Genomic DNA, 11,624 nt, shown 5'->3' with positions numbered 1-11,624 from the left:
GAAGAAGAGATTTAGACCATCTACCTCTAATTCCTAACTCTCCATAAAACTCCACAGCCAATTGCTAAATTTTTTTAATTATTTCAAAGACAATTGTTTATAGCAGTTTTAGGTTCACAGCAAAATTGAGAGGAAGATACAGAGATTTCCCCATGCTCCTTGCCTCCATACATACATTATCAATATCCCCGACCTCAATTTTTTTAATGGTAATGAAATACAGCCTTCATAGTTAGGGAAAGAATAAGGAGACTCCAGAGTCACAGAAGTCAAAGGGAGAACAGTGCAAAAAAAGGTATAGTATAGGCAACCACACGAGATATACTACAGAAAGAAAGCTCAAGAAGAAAGACTAGGAAGAAGTCATCTTATTTGGAAAAGTGGAATTGATGATTATTTTTGAGACAACAATAGGGAAATTCATATTACTAAAATTTAACTAGATAGAAGCAAAAAAAGATGACTTTCAAGAAGTGAAGAGAAAAGAAAGATGGTATGTGGTTTAAGGGAAAAAGGTCTCAATGAAAGCTGTTTCTGGTAGGGTTGGTGGGAGTGGGAGATGACAGAAAAAAACTTGAATATGTTTGAGATCCAGTGTGTTGAAAATAATTAAAAATAAAAGAAAAATAAAACATACAATGGACTAGGCACAGGTTCTATTGCAGCCCACAGGCCAAATCTGGCACACATCTGTCTTATAAATAAAGATTTATCATAACACAGCCAACCATACTTGTCTAGGTAATGTCTACACCTGCCTTTGCCCTAAAAAGGCAGAGCTGATGAGTTGTAACAGAAACCATTTGGCCTTATACAGAAAAAGTTTGCTGACCCCTGAGCCATGGTCACTAAGGTCCTCTAGGAGCTGGAATGAAATGGAATTAACAGAAGTAGAGAAGTTAGTCCTGGGTAAAAAGTAAAAATTGCATGATTATGCAAAGGTTTAGTGAAAGAGAAAAGGAGGGATATAAAATATTAGTCCTGTTCTATGTCAGGGAATGAGCAGGGTACTGAGTACCCATAAATAAATCAGAAATGATTTTAGGTCCCTGAGGAGTAAGTCAATGATAAGAATATTAACAACTAGTATTGATGCTGCTACTGCTGCTTCTACTACTATAGCAATGACGATTATTAATAATGCTTACTGAATATTTCCATCTGGATATTCTCAATGCTACCACAAACTCAAAATATCCAAAAGCAAGCCCATGATCTTGGCACTGTCCTCTCCCCTCAACCCTTAGCAATTACATTCCCAAGTCCTGTTTACTTTATCTTCTGAATATCTTTGGAACCCATATAGACTTGTTTATACCCCCTTTACCTCCACCTTTAATCCTAGCCACTATCATCTCTCACTTGGACCACTGCACTAGGTTACTCAGAGATCTACTTAAATCCACTCTTAGGTTCCTTCAATCCATTTTCTACAATGGAATGCAGGATTCCAATGTGCAGATCTGGTCATGTTATTCCCCTATGTCCCTTCCCCCCAACCACACCAACTGGCTTAAACCTATTTGATAGCTTTCCAACGCTCATCTGATGAAATCCAAAAGCCCAATCACATGGCCAAAAAAGACATTTAAAGGAATGGTGCTATCAGCTAAGCTAACAATATTTTTTAGAATTCCCTCTCTTGCCTGGTTTCAAGTTATAGTTACCCACCAGAGAAATCTGAATGCAATTTTGAAGGCAGAGGTAAAGCACCAGCCATTATACTCTAAAGGTACGGTTCGAAGGTCAATATAGGGCACACACCCTGTTGCAGCTCCTACATGTTGACACTGATCTGCTTCCTCCCCTTGTTGGCACAGGGTAGCACCTAAGCCTCCAGCTTCCCCAGCTTCTATCAGATCTTCTTCAGCCTCTCGGAACCCTGACATACCCAGGCTTTCTGGGTCAGGCACAAGTGCCGCTCCATGGCAAAAAGCACCAGCTTCCCCTGGAGATCACCCATGTTGTCAAGGCTGGAAGGAGTGAGAGTCAGATAAAGGCTCTAGTTTACCCTGGTGAGTTTCAATTTATCCTAATGGGCTCCAATACATGTCCAGCTGTTCTTTCTGATTACCAGCCCTGCTGACCCACCACCAGATACAGAGATACAAGCCCTCAGTAGACTTCATCCAATCCCCATAATATATACCTTATTCCATATCATTGTGGTCCTGCTTCCCTGATGGAACCCTCAACAAACACAAGTACCTGTTAGCCTGCCTGTCTTTCCAGCCTCATCCTGAGCCACCTTCCCTTTCACTCTGTGTTGGAATTTCCCACAACATATTCCCACTACATAGATTTTGTACATGCTATTGTTTCTGCCTGGAATCCAACCCTTCCTGTCCCCAGTCTTTGCCTACTTAGATCCCACCTTCTCTGACATTATTCTCACAGCATTGGGTGCCTTTCTTCCACAGCACTTATCATTGTAATTATACGTTTATTTTGAATTATTTAATTATATCTCTCTCATTGTACTATGAGCTTTCAAGGAAGAGGGACTATGTTTGGTTCTGCTCACATTTATATCCCAAGGACCGAGAAAAACACCTGGTACATGGTAGTTACTCAAATATGTGTTGAATGAGTGCATGAACGAATATTTGCTCTGTATCAAGCACTACATTAAGTGCTTTATGTAGGTTATCTTTTACAATACTTACAAAAACTCCTCTGAAACTGGTACTATTATCATTCCCATTTTGTAGATGAACAGATGAAGATACATTGCCATAAGTGGTTAAGACTGGTATTCTACCACTTAGAAGCAAAGACAGTTTAACTTGGTATTCTCATTCTTAATTCCTATTTCCTTCACAACATTATAAAGCCAACTTAATAAGAATTGTTTTGTTCATTTAAAAAATAAAGAAGTTGAGAATAAACAATTTAGTTGACTTACCTAAGACCATACTGAGTTCTATAAGACCCAGTTCCAACACCAAGGTCACTGCTTTTTTAAAAACTTGGTCTCTCGCAGCCAGGGCCCAAATTCATCTCTATTCTGTTATCCATATTAAGATTCGCCAACCCAACCATTACTGACCTCCACGATAAGCTCTCTATGTGTGCTATCTTCTTTTCAGAGATCAATAAAGTTGGTTGAAAGATACAGCACAGCACTTTAAACAACACACAGTTGTATGCTCCAGACCAACAATGTCACAGCTTGCTTTTCATTAGCATTTGAACACATCTCAAGCCCTATAATAAAAGGGAATGCAGAATGGAAAGAAATGTGTATCATACCCTATTTATATGAGAAAGTTTTTCAAAAGGATGAAGTTAATTTTTCATAAGGAAATGGAAGGAAAAAGAAACATAGTAAGGGAGGAAAGTGAAAGGAAGAAGGTGAGAGGGATGGATTGAGGGTTAATTTTTCTTCCTAGCAAAATCAACTCAGTTTTTTCAGTCACTTAGGAATACATGATTTCATAGCTTCTACAAAATATGCTTAGTCATTAATCCTAAGTAAATCACACAGCCTCTGACAATGCTGTCTCAAAACCTACCTGTGACACATTCTAGATTTAAATTTATTTTTCTAAAATTAGCCTTGGATTTATTTTAATAGTAAATTATTTTTTGTTTTGTTTTTTATTTCAAAATATTAAGGAGGATAACAAATGTTTTTTAATCACAAGCAACTCTTATGGCTCTATAGTGCTAGAGGAGATAATCTGAGAATGATGGCAGCAGCACGAGACCACATGGCAGATAATCACACTGACAAGACATGTCAGTCTTCATAAGATTCAACTCTTCAATTAGATACTTCTCACAAATTCTAGAATTCAATCCAAGTGGATTATTCCTAGCTTGGGTTTCACCATATTGGAATGCTTTGGAGATGATGCTTCATTCGAAGCCTACATTCAGAAAATGCTTCTCATCCTCTACTAATACCTCCCCTTAAAACTCTTCTATTGATATTGAGTGAATTTAATCTTGTGTCTACAAAGTCTAACAAAGTAAAGGATCAGGCATGTATATGGGCTTCATTCAAATTCTTCAATTTTCTTAATATTCATAAGAGCAAAGCTTTTCTGAACTAAATTATCTGCAAAACCTCAAAAAGCTAATTTCCCCTCCTGAAACCAGACATTTCAATTTTAAATCTGAAAGTATTATACTTATTGGTATATCAAGCACTTTGTTTTTAGGTGGTAAACACTAACAAGCAAAAATACCAACTTTTATTCTCAGTCACTAAACTTAAAATTCTTTAACTTCTTTTGCAAATATCTGACTCTATCATAATATGCTTTTGCCTTATGCAAAATGCTCATGTGATTTAAATGTGCAGCCAAGTTTGAGAACTACTGCTTAAATAGATGTGTTATTTCATTTAGTCCTCAGAGATAGCTTTATTAATTCCATTTTACAGATGAGAAAACTGAGACTCAGATTCAGTAACTTGTCAAAGACTTGGATAGGTCTGTTTGACTCCCAAAGCCTTTGCACCATCCCATGTTGCCTTCTGCATGGCAAATATGTCAAAGCCATCAGTCTGTTTCTTACCATCTTGAAACCCTACTGAGAAAGAGCCAAATAATTACTTTGCAAAGCTGCATATTGAATATGAAAGAGGTCTCCCTATATATTCTGAGCTCTAATACAGGTTTTTGTTTGTTTTTGTTTCATTTTTAAATACAGACCATGACCCATAAAGGGTCACGAAATCAATTTGGTAGGCCTCAGTAAGCATTTTAATTGAGATAATAGAATAGATGAAAATACCACAGTGCCAGGCTGCACTGCATGTAGTAATAAAGTATTAACTGTAAGTACCATGCCTTGGAATTTGTATGTGTGTGCACATGCACAACCACTATGTCAAGAAGTAAATTATATTTCTTAACAGTTGCAAATAAAGTAAGTTTGAAGGATATTTTAGCTAGAGATAAAAAGCGTGAGAGAAAAAGATAATCCTGAAAATGTCTTTCATTTTCTAATAGTCATTCATTACATACAAGTCCTTGTGTTTTTCTCTAATCCTGGAATGTCTTTCTTTAGCAGCATCAAGTCCAGCTTAGTCGTCCCCCTCTTTTCCCTCTCTCTCCAAGGTAGAATGTCCTTCATGCAATACCACTTTTACCATGCCTACCACATTATATCATAATTTGTAAAGTACTTGTTTTAAAGTTTTTATTGGAAAGAGCAGTGTCTCTCATTCTGAGCAACATGAACAAAACAGAGTCTCATACAAAGTGAAATTTAATTGTTTTAATCAGGTACGGCAGCTCTCCAGTATTTTACTCATGAAATTTTAGTTATATGAAATATTAAATTACTAAGAATGGACTGAATCTTCTGTCTTTCAGAATTATCACAAATTCCCACTAGAGTTACTTTAATTGCTGGGTTATCCACACCTAGTCCTGAGGATACTCTTCTCTGCAAAAGATTACATCAAAAGAGAAGGAAGACAAACTTTGACAGTAGCTTTACTGGATTAGCTGACATTGTTTTATACTAGCCTTATTTTCTTACTCATTTTAATATTAAATAGAACTTTCCAATTCCTGTTTCCCTACTTGCTTTTAATTTAACAGACATTTATTGAACATGTACCAAATAAAATGCATTAAATTAGTTGTGGTTTGTTTCCATTTTATGAATGGTAATGGGAGAAAAACATTTATAAAAACGCTAATCAAAAGGAAACAACCACTTATTAACTCCATCAAACTCTTTTTATTATATATGTTCATCTACATAAAGCCATTTTATCATGTCTTTCCCATTTCTTAATTTTATCAAAATACTGGAACTTTTGATTATTAAAAAAGGTTGCTTTTAAAAACAAATATTACATACATATATATGCATATATATGGCTTTAATATCTTATTTCCCTGACAAAATGAAAGTTCTATATTATCATAGTGATCTGAATAATTAAGACATTCAATAGATTGCATCCAGTTAGAATGCAAACAATATATAAATTTAAATAAAATAGAACTAAAATTTACTTGGCATTAGAAGAAAGTAATTTAAAACTATAATAGGATAGAAATGAGAATTAAACTTGGGAGAATTCCAGAGAGCATACACACTGCTACACAAAAATCTATTTTAGGAATCCATGTAAAGCAATTCTGCCAGTCTTTATGAAAAGTTAACCTTCAAAATCTCTAGTTACAAACTTAAGCAATCTTAAAATGTGGGGGGAAAAAAATCACATACCATTTTTTTATTTCAAATTTTTGGCCTACATCAAATGAGTTTATGGTCTTCTACTTTATGCAACTTCACTTAATGCTCTGGGCCAGTTATTTGATTCAAAAGCCAGCCATGAGCTGACTGGCAGACAGCAGTGCTGATTCATCTCAGAAAGAGACAGACAGCCTGCAGCATCCACAATTCTGGTAATGTCCAAAGAAGGTAAAGAATTGGTCGTGAGCCAAATATTTCCCCATGGAGCACAGACATAAATAAGGACTGGAAGTGGACAAAACTCATAGCCTGCTATTATTTGAATTTCGATTTAAATTCAGCCCTTTTTGGCCAAAAAAAGGGGTGGAGGTGGGGGAGCATAAAAGTAATAATTAGCAAAGCCATATTGTGACTCCAAGATCAGACAATTTACGTATATTTTTAGAATAGAGCAATATTTTCTTTATTTGTTTAATGCCTTTAACGAGTTATGTGACTATTTCGCCTAAATATTTAGATTGTACTTTGAGTATGCTACCCTCCAGGTAGCCAGCCCATAACAAAAGAATAAATTTCCTATTTTCCTCATTTTAGTCCTTTAGGTTTTATATATCATCTATCTCACCTACCAAAAATACAACTAAACATCATAGAGTTAAAATAATCATCCTTCATCCATTATGGAATCTGAGGCAGCTGCTTAAGTAGACCATCAGGATAAAAATGATGCCATGATGCCGACACCAGTTAGAGAGAAAGATTGAGTTACAAATGTGCCCGGGGCAATGTATGAACCAATGAAATTTTTCCTTCTCAGCTTCCCAGTCCATTTAGCCGGCTCCTCACAAACATAAGAAACCACAAATAAGAGGACACAGCCTAGTGAAGGGACCCTTAACCAAACCCTATCCAAAACTGAAATAAGACATACAAACTTTAAAAAAGAATTATCCATCTTAATCACCCTCTAGAATAATATACTAGAGATTTTACACGTTATAGAGAAGAAATGCTCTTTGTCAAACATCAAGCATAGCCATGTAGTTTTCCTATGAGAAACTACATATCTCAGCTATGAAGGTAAGACTCACAAGTAGTGGCATAAATCGAAAATTAATATTTCGATATCTTTATAACTGATTTTTATGACTCATCTGTTGTTAATGATCAGTTTAAATCAAAATTACCCCAGAAAGCCTTCCAATAAAGGAAGAAGTACTTTGGTTTTGGAAAAGGAGAAGTAAATGAAAGTGATAGCAGAGCATTTATTTAAAACCCTGAAACTCTAATCTAGTAGTGATGAAAATGGAAATGTCTTATAGGAAAGACATTTGGCTGTTATTCTCAAATTAGTTGCTTATAATTTCAAAACAGTTATAGGGGCTAGGGTATAAATCTGACTCTTAATTGACTATCAACTTATTCATAAGTTCAACACTTATTAAAAGTATTAATACCTAAATACCTAATGGCCTCGAAATCATGACCATGACCTTCCCACTGAATTGTTCTGGACAGGAAGGATCTGGGCCCTTCTTTTGTGAAGAGACCATGCTTAGCTTCAGCAGCCTGCAGACGCCACAGTGAATCGGAGCTAGTCCTCTGGGGATAGTCCAGGAAGGCTTTTAATGATGTGGAAAATGTGAAGAGACTGCAGGACTTGCTTGAGGCAGATTCTCAAGGGATTACTAATGAAAGAAAATTCGACTCTATCAAAGACTCAAAAGATTTTTAAAAATCAAATATCCATTATGTTCTTCTGATAGCTCGCTTTAAAAGACCCCTAAGGAACCTAGCCAACCTTCTGGAATGCTTGTGCAATTACTACAAACTAATTTCACTCCTCTGTTCAACTGAAAAATATATGTAAATGCTAATGACCTAATTCAACTTTTACTGAGTGAGACTTCACCGAATCTCAACACCTTTGTTTTCTCTTTCCCTCAATAGAGACTTGACTGATAGTCAGAAAGACACTCTAAAAAAAAAAAAACAATCTTAGTTTGAAAAAAAAATTATACTTCCTTCTAACACAGATAGTCTTGCCTATTATATTTGTGCATAGGACCGTGCTTGCTGAGATGGGCATTTAGAGCCACGTTCCATGTCATAAGTTTGGGACTTCTGTCACCCACACTTCTGTGTGTTTGAACAAACCCAAAGCTGACTTTAGAGGAAGTTTCAAAACCAGTCTAGGGTCACTCTTAGCCTACTTTAGTACAGAGATGGTATGGCCTTCCACTCAGGCGGATATAATATATTTGGTAAGCTGCTGTTACTTAACGCAGCTAATGTCAAATCCTATGATTCTTCACTGACTGGAAACAAATAATAGCAGGCAATTTTCAGGGAGTAAAACCTCATATGTACTGTCCCTCAATATCTCGGCTATGAAAATGATTTCTATATGTAGGAAGGATTTCCTAAAAGATATGCAGAACCTTCATTCTTCGTATATTGTAACATCCATTTCTGGATTAAGTCAGGTCACCAGAAAGCTATCTACCTGGACCACAACATATTCCTAGTCACAGCCGCTCTGACAGAACTGCTTTAAGAATTATAGCTATTGGGGGGAGGGGGGGTAAGGGCAACATACGTAACCTAAACTTCTGTACCCCCATAATATGCTGAAATAAAAAAAAAAAGAATTATAGCTATCATTTATTGAGCACATATTATATGGTCTTTACTGACATCACAATGCTTTCAAGGCAGATATTATTCTCACGTCAGAAAAGAAAATAATCATACCTTGAGAGGTTAAGTTTCCCCTAAAGACACAAAGCCATGCTATAGGCCTACATTGACAGACATATAATCCTGTAAATTTCACTATAAGAATGTTGAAGACATTGTATTAATAAGTTACATTATACCGAATCCACTTTAAAAGAAACCATAGTAAAAAGTTCACCATGTATTCAATACAGGAACAACTTTGTTCCTCTTGAGCAATTGGTTTGTTTTCCTTATAGATCAGTTTTTCAATTAATCATTAAAATTTTTGCTTTCCTTTTTGCCTGGAAGTTAGACAACTAGGAATTAAATGTATGACCCACCTCTAATAAACATCAGGATTTTGGACCATGCATTTTTGTCAACTAATCTCTCCCCCAGGTCATTTTATTTTTAGCTCTGTGATCTTCTCAGCTTTATTTCTTCTTACCTTGCATGTCTATACTATTACAAACTACTCCATATCTTCAAAAGCCATTTTCCAAATCTTGTAAATCATCACCAAGTTGTACATTTTCCTATATATAAATTATACCTCAATAAAATACTGGGGAAAAGTACAAAAGAATAGAAAATAGTAATTCAAATCTTTTCATATTATATTTGAATCAGTTCTTGATAAAATTTTCTAAACTACTTCATCCTTCCATAAGTTATCATCATACCATATTGTTATCCTATTTATTATAATTTATAATTCAAAATGTAGTTATATTTCTATATATTACATTTGTTAAAGTTAGGGTAAGGATAGTTTTGAGGACTTTAGTTTTGTAAAGATTACATTTTGGAGCTCTATTAGTGTATTTACCACAGTTATTCTCAGAGAGAGGAGTATGTATCAATGAGTCAATGTGGAAGAAAAACCATCTTTTATGAAAATGAAAGTATTAGAGGAGAAATAGCAAAACAAGCACATGGGACAACTTAGTAAAACCAATGTCCTTCGCTTGCCAGGTGTGAGATGCCACATGTCCATACCTCTGTCCTCACTTTTCTCCTTGACTGTCTCGGGCTAGTGATTCTCAAACTTTTTGGTCTTAGAACCCTTTGCATTCTTAAAAATGATTGAGTTTTGAAGGTTATACCTTCAACATTTACCATGTTAAAAATTAAAACTGATAAATGTTTAAAATATTTATTTTAAAATAACTTATAAAAACTTACATAACAAAAACATTTTGTTTTTAAAATAACTATAATTTTCAAAACCAAAACAAAAAAGAAAATGTCACAATTATTTTATATTTTTTCAAATATCAATAATATCTTCCTTCTTAGAAGACAGCTGGATTCTCATGCTTCTGCACTCAATCTAAGTTGTTGTGGTTAAAGTATATGGGGAAATTTGGCCTCACAGAGATATGTAGTTAGAAAAAGGGGGAATATTTCGTATAATTATGGATGCTTAAATTTTATCCTAAAACCAAATCCTAAAACCAAAACTCACCATGTAGTAGTTTCTTAAGTTTGTTGCAATATGGAATTTGAAATTATATTAATGAACTTTTCATTCTGTCACAAAATCCAATGGTCTATTTTACACTTTGAACAGAACTTTTACCCATGCACGATTTTATAACATCATGCATTTGTCATTACAAAATATTGGTTTACTCAGTTATGCAGATCTTCCAAATGTTGATAAATTTCATGACATGATATCAAAAAACATCACTAAGTGATTTCATCAGAAAAATCTGTAGGTATTGGGAAGCTGGCAAGCTCACAGTTGTGGATTAAAGTTTCCAAAACTCCGATTTCTCTTGCGAGCATAAATTTTGCCATTGGCAACAAATATTGTCAGTGGTTTTCTTTGAAGGAATAGGCTTAATTTGTTCATTTTCAAGAAAAATTTCTGCCAGATAACCAACTCTGAAAAACTATGATTTGTATGTCAAGGTTTTTCCAAATAAAAATGGTCATCCACGAAAAAAGAAGCAGCAAATGCAGACTGCAACTCAAAAATGTCACACAGAGTTGGATGGGTAGCGGGAGCGGAGAGCGGACCCCAGAGAGCCCTGTGCAGCCCCACCGCCGCCGTTGGCCTAGTTACCATCGCACATCGGGAGGAGCCGCAGCTGCCGCAGCCGGCCCCAGTCACCATCACGGTAACCAGGGGCAGCGAGGCCGAGACCCAGCAGCCACCGGCCGCCCCGCCCTCAGCGCTGCCTACTCCAAGCCCCGCACCACGGGCAGCGGCGCAGGCAGCGGTGGCCCGGGCGGCCTCACATCGGCCGCGCCTGCCGGCGAGGACAAGAAGGTCATCGCAACGAAGGTTTTGGGAACAGTAAAATGGTTCGATGTAAGAAACGGATATGGTTTCATCAACGGGAATGACACCAAGGAAGATGTATTTGTACACCAGACTGCCATAGAGAAGAATAACCCCAGGAAGTACCTTCACAGTGTAGGAGATGGAGAAACTGTGGAGTTTGATGTTGTTGAAGGAGAAAAGGGTGCGGAGGCAGCAAACGTTACAGGCCCTGGTGGAATTCCAGTTCAAAGCAGTCAATATGCAGCAGACCGTAACCATTATAGACGCTATCGGCGTAGCAGGGTCCTCCACGCGATCACCAGTAGAATTATCAGAACAGCGAGGGTGGGGAAAAGAATGAGGGATCGGAGCGTGCTCCTGAAGGCCAGGCCCAACAACGCCGGCCCTACCGCAGGCGAAGCTTCCCACCTTACTACATGCGAAGACCCTATGGCCTCGACCA

General features: G+C 36.6%; 1 pseudogene; it reads left to right on the top strand.

Annotated features, from left to right (window-relative positions):
• The first annotated feature begins 10,871 nt into the window (after window positions 1-10,871).
• LOC105823780 overlaps window positions 10,872-11,624 on the top strand; it is a 39,766-nt pseudogene continuing 39,013 nt past the window's right edge.

Source organism: Propithecus coquereli, unplaced genomic scaffold (assembly GCF_000956105.1).
Source record: "Propithecus coquereli isolate 6110/MARCELLA unplaced genomic scaffold, Pcoq_1.0 Scaffold7, whole genome shotgun sequence".
Lineage (NCBI taxonomy): Eukaryota > Metazoa > Chordata > Mammalia > Primates > Indriidae > Propithecus > Propithecus coquereli.
Note: the sequence above shows the minus strand (reverse complement) of the source record. Positions and strands in the feature narration are given on the sequence as shown.